Consider the following 13,072-nt stretch of genomic DNA (forward strand, 5'->3'; position numbering starts at 1 on the left):
TTGATGGAAAAGTAAGTGTCCCTATAGGTGGAGACACACTCAGTGAGGTAGCAGGTGTCCCTACAGTAGGGGATACACTCAGTGGGGTAGCAGGTGTCCCTATAGGTGGAGATATACTCAATGGGGGATCAGATCTCCCCATAGGTGGAGATCCACTCAGTGAGGGAGCTGGCGTCCCTATCATTGGAGATCCTCTCAGTTGGGGAGCTGGCGTCCCTACTGTTGGAGATACACTCAGTGAGGTAGCAGTTGTTCCTATAGGTGAAGGTCTGCTCAACGTGAAAGCTGGTGTCCCCTTAGGTGGAGATATACTCAATGGCGGGGTTCGAGTCCCTGTAGGTGGAGACACACTTAGGGTGGGAGCAAGTGTCCCTACGGTTGGAGATATACTGAGTGGGGGAGTGGGTGTCCCTATATGTGGAGGTCCTCTCAGTGTGGGAGCAGGTGTCCCTACAGGTGACGGTATGCTGGATGGGGGAGCAGGCATCCCCATAGGTGGTGATACAATCAGTGCTGTAGCCGATGTCTCTATAGATAAAGGTGTGTTGGGAGGGGGATCAGGGGCCCCTGTAGGTGGAGATCTCAGTGCAGGAACAGATGTCACTCTAGAGGAAGGGATGCTCAGTGTGACAGCAGGCCTCCCTGTTGGTGGAGGTTTGTCTGTGGGAGAAGATCTGCCTGTCTTTGGAGATTCGCTTCTCAGGAAATATCAGAGAGCTGCCCCACCTGCTGGAGATCTACCTGTCACAGGACCAATTCCCGGGGGAGACATCGGCAGTGCAGGCCTGCTGGGCACCGAGCTAAGCAAAGTGGTAGGGTAAGTCGAACCCAAAACGATGAAAAATAAATAGGATGAAATTCAATAAGGGCAAATGCTAAATACTGCACTTGGGAAGGAACAATAAATGGTACAAGTACAGAATGGGCAAGGACTTCCTAGGCAGGAGTCCTGCAGAGAATAATCTCGTGTGATAGTGGATCACAACCTAAATATGAGTCACTAATATTACTCTGCTGCAAAAAAAGCAAACCTCATTCAGGGCTGTTTTAGCAGGAGAGTTGTAAGCAAGACAGAGAAGTAATTCTTCTGCTCTACTTAGTGCTGACAAGGCCTCAAGCAGGGCGTTGTGCCCAGTTCTGGGTACCACATGCCAGGACAGATATGGACAAACTGGAGAAGATCCAGAGGAGGCTGTGTCAAGGTGGAGGGAGGGGTCCTTGTGAGAGCTGTGGTTTAACATTTAATGTGGATTAGAGATTCTGTCCCACTGGAACAATTGTGAGGCTCTCTAGACCCGCAGTAGCCAGTATGCTGCTCACTATGGCTGCCAAAACTTCTTGGGAATGGTGAGGCTACAGCCCAGATCCTCCTGCTCCAGAAATACAGGACCCAGTCACAGGAGCTTCATTAACTTGTAGCAATAGAGGGCATGGGACACATGGCAGAGTGGTTCTAATGCTGTTTAACCGAGGGCACCCACACTTGCCATAGAATTACAGTCCACTAAGGAACTGCAAGCCTGATTTGCTTCTCACTTTCACTTGGCTTGCACCAGTATGAATCCATAGGCTGGATTCTGCCCTCACTTTTACACGGGTGTAAATCCACTGAATTTACTGGCACCCACCTCTGGATTTGCCCAGGTGTGAGCGACAGGGGAATCAGGCTCAGTGGTTTTTCACACACTGATGCTGTTGTTTACCAGGGAACCACTTGGTGCTTTATAACATTAGTTAGGCTTCACTGTGAAAATAAGAGCCATTGTCCCCATTTTGTACAGCCAGGAGGTGAGGCTGAAGTGACTTGCCCAAGGTCCCCCCAAAGTATGTGACAGAATTCTGCAATCCCGAGCCTCAGTCCCTTGCTCTACCCACTAGCCTACACTGCTCCAACACACTAGAAACACTTTTCACTTTAAAAAAAAAAAGCAGAAAAGGGATTTGAGGATTTGCAATATCTCAACTGCTCATCCTGCTGGGTCAAGCATTTCTCGTCACTAGCTCTGGTTTCATTTGCAGGCTTAGAATTGAAGAAGTCACTGCCCCTAACGTAACACTTGACGTCTTATCTAACAGTGTGGTGGAAATTACCTTAAAATTAAAACTACACGTTGCAGTTAAGAGGTCAGTAAACATTTGGCATTTTCTTTTGTTGTTCATTAGCAGAAAGACTCCAGCATGTAGCAGGTTGCTCTGTAGATCTGTGCTTGTAAGCAAAGTTGCATCTACTTTATTTTATAGGTACCAATTGCTATTTGAGGGAAAAGGCCAAATTCTTCACTGTTGTTAATTGGTGCAGCTATACTGAAACCACTCAAGATGTACCAGTTTAAACCACCAACAATTTGGTGTAAAATGTCCAATTCTATAGGAAGAGGTGTTCCAGGCACACAGTCAAAGTTTTCCGTGCCAAAGATGGAGTAAAGACACCAATGCAGAGAGAGAGCAAATGTTTTCCATACAGATCCTTTTAGTTTCTTGCAAGGAGGTAGCCATGGATTTGCCATTCTATTTCGAACCATTTCCTTCTGTGCAAAGAGCTGCTGGCAATGCTGCTCCTGCACCAGAAATCTGAACTGTCCAGTGATTTAAGGGAGCAATTTCCTAAAATACTGGAGCAATGGAGACAGGCCGATTGACCCCAGCTGAGGACCTAGCTCTGTATATACATGGATGGCATTTATGGGACTCGTCTCAAATAGCAGAGAGGGAAAAACTGGGTTATTGATGTCAAGTATCAGGAGGTAGCCGTGTTAGTCTGTATTCACAAAAACAACAAGGAATTCAGTGGCACCTTAAAGACTAACAGATTCATTTGGGCATGAGCTTTCGGGGGTAAAAAACCCACTTCGTCAGGTGCATCTGTTAGTCTTTAAGGTGCCACTGGACTCCTTGTTGTTTTGTAGGTTATTGATAGTTTCTTCTTGAAGAGCCCCTGGTTTTGATGACACCAGGTAGGTGAATAGGGTTTCCGCCAGTAAAGAAGTTTGGCCTGGTGGCACCTGGTTACTAATGAAGTGGCCCAGGGTGATGTATCCTCCCATCACTGGGAGTTCCAGAGCCAGGGCTCTGAGTTCCCGAGTGCAAACATTTGCAAGCTGCTATTTTCAGTCCTGTAGTGCAAGCCCAAGTCAGCAGACCTGAGGAGCTCTCAGGCTTGCTGCGGTGGGTCTATTTTTGCAGTGTCGTCCTGCCCTGGGAGGTTCAATTTCTGATGCTGCACAGAGAAGGCAGCTTGTGGACTATTTGAAAGACAACACATGGCAGGCATGGAAGCATGTACATTTTCATTTGGATTCACACTTTGAGTGTTGTGACAAACTTATAAAAACCCTTTGTGGGGTCAGTGCCAGCCAGTTTTCGGCACCTGCTTGTGCTGCTTCTCGGCCATGACCCAACAGTCTCTCTTTGGAAGAGTTGGATTGCAAGACTGTCTGGAGGGCACAAGTTAGGGATTAGTTTAACCCAAGCATGTTTCTTTAGTCTCCTTGACCTCTTAGGAGAAAGAATTGAAGTTGAAGTGCTCAAGAACATCACCATTGCAATCAGAAGGGGAGATCCCAGCCTCGTCCTTGAGGACTGCAAAACCCCTCTTGGTTACATGGACATCAAAGTTCTGAAAGCGTAAGTAACAGCTACTTGTCTGGACTCCAGTAGTATTGCTCAGTAAACAGGTGGTGCATAGTGTGTGCTGCAAGGCACCCATCCTGCTTGCGACATCTGAGTCCTGCATATTGCATGAATGAAGGTTCTTATGCTTAAGGAGGGTTTGATTTCTAGTCAATATTCGGCTGCATTGTGAACTACTGAGACAGTCAACATTTTACCCTTGCGTGTGCATGGAATGAAGGGGAGACTCAATCGCGGGCTCATGGGAATGCCTTGCCAGACTTGAAATCCTGCACTAGATGCTGCTCACTGCTTTATGACAACACATCTCTCCTGTATTGTGACTCATAACTCCACTGCTAAGCAAGCTGCCGCTACTAACCACTGAATGTTTAACCTACGCAGATCTTCCCTGCCACTGGAGAATGAAATCCTGAGCCTCGTAACGTGTGTCCTGGACAGAACCCTTCCTCAGATCCTGCAAAAGATTGTAAGTCTAAAAAGAGTTTCTGCTGCGAGTTGAGCTGAATAAGGACACCTGTTAAAAATGCATTGGTGAATGACTAGCCTTTCAACTGGTTCCAGTCATCACTGACTGCCCAGAGAGAGCTGGCAGGGAATCGAAAGTTTCTTTTTGGGTGTTGAGTGTTTTTCTCTGAATCTCTTAAGAGCAACTGATCTGTGCTGAGGTTTTACCATTCAAGATGGCAGAACTATTGTAAGAGCTCATGAGATTTCCGCTAGTTTGACATGAAGTCTCATGGGAGCAGTTGATCTCACGTGACATCAGCAGTTTTCCAGAATGTAAATGTACCCATTTCAGCAGAGTGTCTGACTGCACATGCATGAAGCCAGGGTCACATGTGAACTATGTCCAAGTGTTTGTGACTAGGCACAATCCTTATCTTAAATACTGAATAATGGCTGCCTGCATCTTTTGCAGTAGCTGTGTGCAGGGCTTGACCAGGAGGTAGCTGCAACTGGATCCTAATAGCACCTCGCTGGCCAAGAAACCTAAGCGAGTCCCAGGTTGGGAGGGGAGTCCCAGGAGGAAATGCAGCAGACCAGCAGAGCTGCTGCAGAGATGAGAACGTCAGGTCAATGACTGCAACCTACACGAGGGGGTGCCCTGAGAAGAAACGTGTTCTGATTTCATGCTTTTAAGTAGGGCTGTCAAGCGATTAACAAAATTAAGTGCGTGTAATCACACTGTTAAAGAATAATAGAATACCATTTATTTAAATACTTCTGGATGTTTTCTACATTTTCAAATACATTAATTTCAATTACAACACAGAATGCAAAGTGTGCAGTGCTCACTTTCTATTTATTTTTAATACAAATATTTGCACTGTAAAAAACAAAAGAAATAGTATTTTACAATTCACCTAATACAAGTACTGCAGTGCAATCTCTTTATCATGAAAGTTGAACTTACAAACGTAGAATTATGTCCAAAAAATAGCTGCATTCAAGAATGAAACAATGTAAGAGTTTAGAGCCTACAAGTCCACTCAGTCCTACTTCAGCCAATCGCTCAGACAAATGAGTTTGTTTACATTTGCAGGAGATAATGCTGCCCACTCTTGTTTGCAATGTCACCTGAAAGTGAGAACAGGCGTTGGCATGGCACTGTTGTAGTTGGTGTTGCAAGATGTTTACGTGCCAGATGCACTAAAGATTCAAATGTCCCTTCATGCTTCAACCACCATTCCAGAGGACAAGCGTTCATTCTGATGACGGGCTCTGCTTGATAATGATCCAAAGCAGTGCGGACCGATGCATGATCATTTTCATCATCTGAGTCAGATGCCACCAGCAGAAGATTGATATTTTTTTTCTTTTTTTTTTTTTTTTTGGTGGTTTGGGTTCTGTAGTTTCCTCATTGGAGTGTTGTTTTTCTAAGACTTCTGAAAACATGCTCCACACCTCATCCCTCTCAGATTTTGGAAGGCACTTCAGATTCTTAAACCTTGAGTGGAGTGCTGTAGGTTATTTTTAGAAATCTCACATTGGTACCTTCTTTGTGTTTTGTCAAATCCGCAGTGACAGCATTCGTAAATCAAACATGCTGGGTCATCATCCGAGACTGCTATAACATGAAATATATGGCAGAATGTGGGTAAAACAGAGCAGGGGACATACAGTTCTCAGGCAAGGAGTTCAGTCACACATTTAATTAACACATTATGTTTTTAATGAACATCATCAGCATGGAAGCATGTCCTCCAAAATGGTGGCCAAAGCATGAAGGGACATATGAATGTTTAGCATATCTCGCACGTAAATACCTTGCAATGCTGGCTACAAAAGTGCCATGGGAATGCCTGTTCTCACTTCCAGGTGACATTGTAAAGAAGAAGCTGGCAGCATTATCTCTCGTAAATGTAAACAAACTTGTTTCTCTTATCAATTGGCTGAACGAGAAGTAGGACTGAGTGGATGTGTAGGCTCTAAAGTTTTTTACATTGTTTTAGTTTTGAGTGCAGTTATGTAACAAAAAATCTACGTTTGTAAGTTACACTTTCATGATAGAGATTGCACTACAGCTCGTGTGTGAAGTGAAATGAAAAATACTAGTTCTTTTGTTTATCATTTTACAGGACAAATATCTGTAATAAAAGTAATATAAAGTGAGTACTGTACACTTTGTATTCTGTGATATAATTGAAATCAATATATTTGAAAATGTAGAAAAACATCCAAAAATATTTAATACATTTCAATTGGTGTTTTATTGTTTAACAGTGCGATTGATCGTGGTACATTTTTAAAATCGCAGTTAATCTTTTAGAGTTAATTGCGTGAGTTAACTGCAATAATCGTCAGCCCTAGTTTTAAGTCAGAGCTGGTCAGGCTGCTGGGATGCCTCATCCCATACTGGGTCATGCGCCCCATACCCGGACCTGAGCCAGCTTGTTCCCTAAATTGCACCCCACAAACTTTGTCCAGGTCACTACATGTATCACGAAAAAGCCGGTTGTGAAGGAGCTGCCTGGCACCTTCCCAGGCTTAACTTAATAAAGCTTCGGTTATGATGTGCCAGTGAAAACGGAGTTGGGAAATACAGAAACAAAGACGTGGCTTCAAACTGTCTGTCTGGGTCACTGCCCTTTAAACCGAGTTAACTGAGGCTTGGGAATCAGTGTGTACTCCGAGCTCTAGTCCCTTGATTTAAAATCTCAGCAATAAAATGAATGGAAACATTACTAAACGGCCCAGTGTCACGTCCTCGCTGCCGTCTGGGCACCAGAACTGATTAGCGGTGACTGTGCTTGTGTTACTTTGTGTTACAGCTGTGCCCAGTGATCAGTGCTGTCGTGTCCGGCTTGGATGGAACATCATTAAGCACAGCAAGATGTAAGTTCCTTCTTTAATACTTTCCCCTCTTTTCCTTTCAGGGCCCAGATTCTGCCTCCCTCCCCCACAGTAAAGTATTACCCCCAAACTGATGCCCTAGACACCCGGATATAGAAACGTTTCGGATTTACCCATCAACAGGCTGGTAACATCACCGGGTCACAAGATCTCCCTGAGCGGAGCGCTCCTCACCTGCCACTGCCCATGGGAGCCAGGGAATGGGAACGGGTCCCAGTGCCAAATAGCCAGGGACATGGCTCCGAGATTAAGAGGAGGGATTGTCAAGTGAGGGCCCTAGCCTGGGAGTGGAGACCCGGGTCAGTTTCCTGCTCTGCTACAGAGTTCCTGTGTGATCTTGGGTAAGTCACTTAGCTGCTCTGTGCCTCAGTTCCCCCTGTGTAGCACAGAGATAATAGCCCTGCCTTCCCTTGCAGGGGTCTTGTGAAGACAAATACACTAAAGACAGTGAGGTGCCCAGATACCATGGTGATGGGCCAGAGCAGTTCCTGAGAGAGATCCTTGGCCCCAGCTCTGGCTGCAGCCACAGATCTCCTCTAAAGCAGCTGCTCAGGAATCCCCTAATAGAGAGGAATCCTCAGGTGATACCAAGAGCCACCTGCTCCCTTCTGCACGGAGGGTGAGCCGGGTGTGCCAGGGCAGGACACTGCACCGTGCTCTGCCTGATCCCGAGCTGGGACCGTGACTCCTAGAGGATGCTGTCGCTGGTGCTGCTCTGCGTTACTCTGGGTGGAGGGTGCTTTGCTTCCCTAAAGGCATGTGGGGGCTGGTTTAAAGGTAACTTAGAACAACCTTCCCCCTCCACAGCTGCCTTGTAGGTAACTGCTCCTGAGGATCTAACCCAAGATGTGCACTGACAACCTGTACAACTCTGCAGCTCCTTCAGGCCAGCTCCCCAGCCCTCCCAGCAGCCGGGAGGCAGTCTGTCCATTGTACCATTTGAGACACATGCCAATGAGCACAGCACACGTGATGCTCACATGAGCAGCGTCCGTGTGGTTTCAAAGCGTGCAACGTATGAAATGGCATTTATAGTCACCTACACCTGGGGGAAACGGTAACAGGGCCTGACGTGCAAAATCCTTCAGTGGGTCAGGTGTTTGTGGGCAGGCTTTGAAGGGGGGAATAGTCTCTCATCTTCCTGTCTCGGGTCCTTGCTGAAGCCCATACCAACCTGCTAACCTGCACTAGGACTTTCATTTCTCAGAGTTCAGCTGCTGCCAGACCTCTTGGCCACATTCCTTTCTCATGTGCTCTTTGTGTCTCTGCAGTTGCGACGTCCCCTCCGGGAGGAAACAGCCCATCTTCCATCTTTAATACGTCATTTAATCCCGATGCCATTGTGCTAGAATTGACAGTAAGTGCTTCCACCTTGCCTGCGTGGGACGTTTTTGTGATTGCTGGGGTCCTAGGCAAAGACAAAGTGGCACCTCTTGCTGCAGGGCTCCGGCTTTATGAGCTCTGAGTGCAAGGTCTGTTGGACTCTCACAAGACTCTTGGCACAGAAGGAATCAGCTAATTCCAGAGGGGCAGACCTAGGGCTGTTGCCAATTGGCCTTGCTCCACTGAAGGCAAGAGAGGTTCAGCAGTGGAGGATCTGGCCCCTGTACTAGGGACTGGAGAGCGAGCGTCTGGGGACTCCCAGCTACCCCATCAATGGGTTTGCTGTCCCAGAGAGGCTGGGCTAGGACTAGCATGCATTTGCTCTGATGCAGACACAGCCAGGATGTTTCCTGACCCAGGAGAGCCTTCTGTTTCTTGGAGGTGCTGCCTTGTTCCCTGTGGCTTAGAGGCAGAAAAGTCCCAGGAATAAGTAGCTTCTCCTCAGCTGACATTTTGCTCAGTGGGTCACTATCTAAAGACTGAGGACATGCCCCAAGGTGCATTGAGTTTTTCCACCAGCGTCTAGGCATTGGCTCAGGCCCAGCACGACTCTGTCCTGAAGCCCAGGCAGAACCGCACAACAACTGCTCCCCTCTCACAGCGTTAGTGGGTTTACGGTCTGGCGAGAGGACCCCAGTCAGGTGCATCTCACACTTGGCAAGGAATTGCTCCAAACACACCATGTTTGTAGCAAATAAAACACTCCCTTAGGCGGCTTCTTTTCAGCAAAACACTTTCCCTCTTCTTCCTGCCTTTTTCTTTTGAAAATATGAGCAGTGTCTGCCGGGGAAGGCGGCAGTACACTGCTCTTCTCAGGAGCTCAGGCCTGGCGCTGCCCGAGAGAGTCTTAATAGAGCCGTGTCTGGCCTGCATGCCACTGAGCCCCATAACAATCACTCCCACGTACCCGGCGGGGAAGCGCGTGGTCGCTGAATGTACCTGTTATTGTTCACTCCTCTGGAGACGTCCCCTTCGCTGGGTGTAATTCACTGTAGGAGCTTCACTGGCTCTGTCTGCAACCTCGCTGGATTAAGAACTGCCTGATGCCTCCTCTTTTAGGGCTGCATTCCGTTCCTCACGCCAGGCAGGGCCCATTCCAGGATCGCTGGCCCTTCCACAGCGACCTGTGACACAGCCAACCCTTCTCCCCAGATGGGGAAACGGAAGAAAGTCATGTGACCCAGCCAGGCTGCTGGGCACATGGACTGGGCCTGGGAAGAGACTCCAGACAGGAAGGCTGGCTGTGAGGACCAGAAGGCTATAGGCCCACTGGGTACCCTGAGACACCAGGGAAGCAAAGGCTCCAGCGAGGTAGAGCTGGGAGCGGCTGGCTGAAGAGTGCAGCAGAATGAACTTACTTTTGCTCAGTAAACCAGCCCCAGCAAGGGGTTATTGGCAATGAGAAAGCCTTTGAGACTTTAGTGAGGAACCCTAAGGAGAGGGAAACTGAGGCATGAGGGGTGCTATGGAGGCAGTGACTTGGTATAGGGCCAGCTCGGGATCCAGTTCACCTGCACAGAGACTGGGTCAGGGAGGTGTGTCCAGCGGGGTGGCACAAAGCAGCCCGCCCAGACAGCTGTGCAGAACACTAGCTTTTCAGCACACTGTCTCTTTTATTTCACAGGGTCGCAGTCTTATTGAACAAATACTGCCTCTGCTTCCTGAAAATACCACCAAGGTTAGTGAATTTCATTTGTATGCCCCGTGCTCTCATCTCTAGTGACAAACTTTCACCAATGTAATTGCCTGAACTTTCCCGTTCCCTGCTATGGAAACCCAGCAAACCTTTCAGAGCTGCTCTTGGCAGATGGCACTGCTATAAACCAAAGCAGCTGGAGAACCGTGTCTGATCAGTTGCAGTCTAACCTGTGCTATGTATTGGTATGGGAACACAAGCAGGACCTCCTGCAGATTTGCTTACAGGATTGCTTCCATCTGCTGCAGGATGAGCGTCTGCAGGCTGAAATGGTAGGTTTCCTGAGCAAAGCACTGCTGCTAAAAGAGAACTGCCAGACTCCATGGCCATTGGCATTGGTACAATACAGTGTAACATAGTATACGTTGTTCGCTGGATAATTCCCCTGCAGCGCAGACATGCCCAGTCTGGCAGCCATACCAGCATCAATGTGCTTTCACCATCTGTATAAAGATCTTTGCAGGTTCATTCTGACACCATTAAGGACACAGCCGAGGACTGAAATAACACACAGCAATATAAGGATGCGGTGGCTCTGCTGCTGCCAGTCACTTTGTTGTCCTGGGAGCATTGTCTTCTGTCAGTCCCCGTGCTGGAAAATCTGCCTGATGAGAATGGACATGTCCGAGCGTGTGCAGCCCTGTAATAATGGTTCCAGTCAAAGGGGAAAAGCTCTATCAGGCACATGACACAATATAGCCAGCTTCCTTCAGCTGGGGCAGAAATAAAACCCCATTTGTTCATTTCAGCTAAGCTAGATCAAGAGGTCCCATTGCCAATGGCAAAAGGCAGTAGCTTTGACCAAGCAACGACTTCCTCGCCCCTGAGAGGAGTTTGAATTTTTACCTGTAACATTACCACTTGCACCCCTATTGTTCTTTTTCATACTGAAAGCAAACATTGCAAACACCCATTTCTGACTTGCCCCCTCACACAGGATGGTTGCTAGGTATCATAACGGCGCTGTTGTCAAGAAGCTCCAAGTGTCTCTGGCATGTGAAATGATTGTGATTGTTCCTTGTTTTGCAGAATGCAACCCTGCTGCTTGTCCCCTAAGGCTGAGAGCAGTGCACTCCTCAGTGCCAGGGCCACCGCGGCTGGAGACTGCTGAGCTGTGTTTGTCCTGTTGCCTCAACGTTGAGTAAAGCCTTCATGTTTCCAAAATGTTCTGCTGTTCTGAATGCTTAAGGCTATTTCTTGGAAACAACCATGCTGCTTTATCTTTTAAGTCTTTGGAAATGTATCCTAAATGTGATCATGACTTCTATTCTGTTGTTTGATCCCATGAATTGTCTCTATAAAGTTACATCATTGCTTCTGACCTGGACAGTAAATGTCACATCATGACTGACAATACAGTATTTCTCCTCCCTCGCCACTGGTGTTCGTAGCTTAGTACAGTCAATGGGGGTTTCAGCCCCATTCCCTTCGTTGTAGTGCTGGGGTGTCCGTCTCCCATAGCTTAGTCGGCCTGTTACTTCAGGCTTATTAGCATCTACATCAATTAGTCACCATGGAGTTCTTGGGGCAGACTTTCCCGATGTCCCAAACTGATTATATCCCAAGCTGCTAGAAACTAGCACAGAGGGCCTCAAATGGTGGGGTGCGCCCCCCAAAGGAGGCTCAGTGGAATGTTCGGAGGGGGTCCCAGGCCAGCCCCCATGGGGGACAGGGAGGGAGCACCACCCATTCCCATCCCGAGCTCAACTCCTGCCCTTGTGCGTGGCCTCAGCCCCGGCCTCAGCATGGCTCTGTACTCGCTGGGGGCCCAGCTACCAGCCCCTCCACCACGGCCCAGCCACAGCTCTGTCCTTGGCCCCAGGCCAAGCCTCAGACCATCCCCAGCCTCGGCCCCTTACCCCTGGCTGAGCGTCCTCCTCCCTGTTGATCACTGATTACTCTCGCCCCTCGCTCCACCGATATGGTCACAAGGTGCCCGTTATCTACCGGGTAATGAGCGTTGGGATAGGGCGGAGGCTCGATCACTGGATGTCCTCGGGAGGGGTGACAAGTGCCCTGAAGGTAGCAATGGGGATAATGCAAACAATGAGTCGTGGGGTTAAAATTGAGGGTTTATTGAATGGGTCACAAGTGAGGATGAGGAAAAACTTAATACTAGTTACAACTTGGGCCTACAATATAATACTAGAACAAATAATAAAAATACTGCAATTACAAACAGAAGCTGACCCTGGTACCGCTCTAAGTCCCAGTAGTTATTCAGGTCCTTCCAAGGGTTAGTAAAGGTGCTATTGGTGCTATTATTAAGCATAAATGCAATTACTCGTCTAAGTAAAAAAATGCAATAAGACAGTTAAAGATTGCTGTGAGACTCCGGCCAATCCCCCTTGCGTTCAAGGTTTCCTGGTTAGCGGGTTTCCCCTAGCAGGAGCCTTCGGGCGGCTGGGATCAGCTTTCGTCTCCGGCTTACAACACGATTACAGGCTCAGTTAGTTAGCAGAATTAGCAGCTAGGCATACTTACACACACAAACCACAAACGTTTCATTACCACCAGCAGACGGGTAGGCTTCTGAGAACACGGAGCCGAGGGAGACTTCGAGTTGATCAGGCTCGTTACGGGTACAGGTTTCTGCGTTTTCTCCCTGCCCACTGCTTGCACGGTGGGCAATTTATAAGGGTAATGACGTGTTCAGTTTTTTGGCCAGGTTTCTCCTAATTAGGAGATTTACAGGTGCCTCGTTACCACCCTCGGGGGGGGGGGGGTTTCCTGGAAATGGCTGACCACAAAATTTGCCTAGCCCCAACGGTAACTTTCGGGTAATGCTTCTCGCTTGAGAGTACGTGCATGCTCGTTTCCTGAACATGGAGGCCAGGGTAAAAGCTACCTAGGGCTGTGAGACTAACACTCCACAAACTGCAGCCCTACTCTTGGCCCTGATTCTGAGGGGCAGGGGCTCGTGGATAAGAGTAAGGGGGCATGAGCCTCAAAAGTTTGGGGACCACTGACCTAGCCCTTGTGATGACCTGCCAGCATTTTAGTCAC

Source organism: Gopherus flavomarginatus, chromosome 11, assembly GCF_025201925.1.
Source record: "Gopherus flavomarginatus isolate rGopFla2 chromosome 11, rGopFla2.mat.asm, whole genome shotgun sequence".
NCBI lineage: Eukaryota > Metazoa > Chordata > Testudines > Testudinidae > Gopherus > Gopherus flavomarginatus.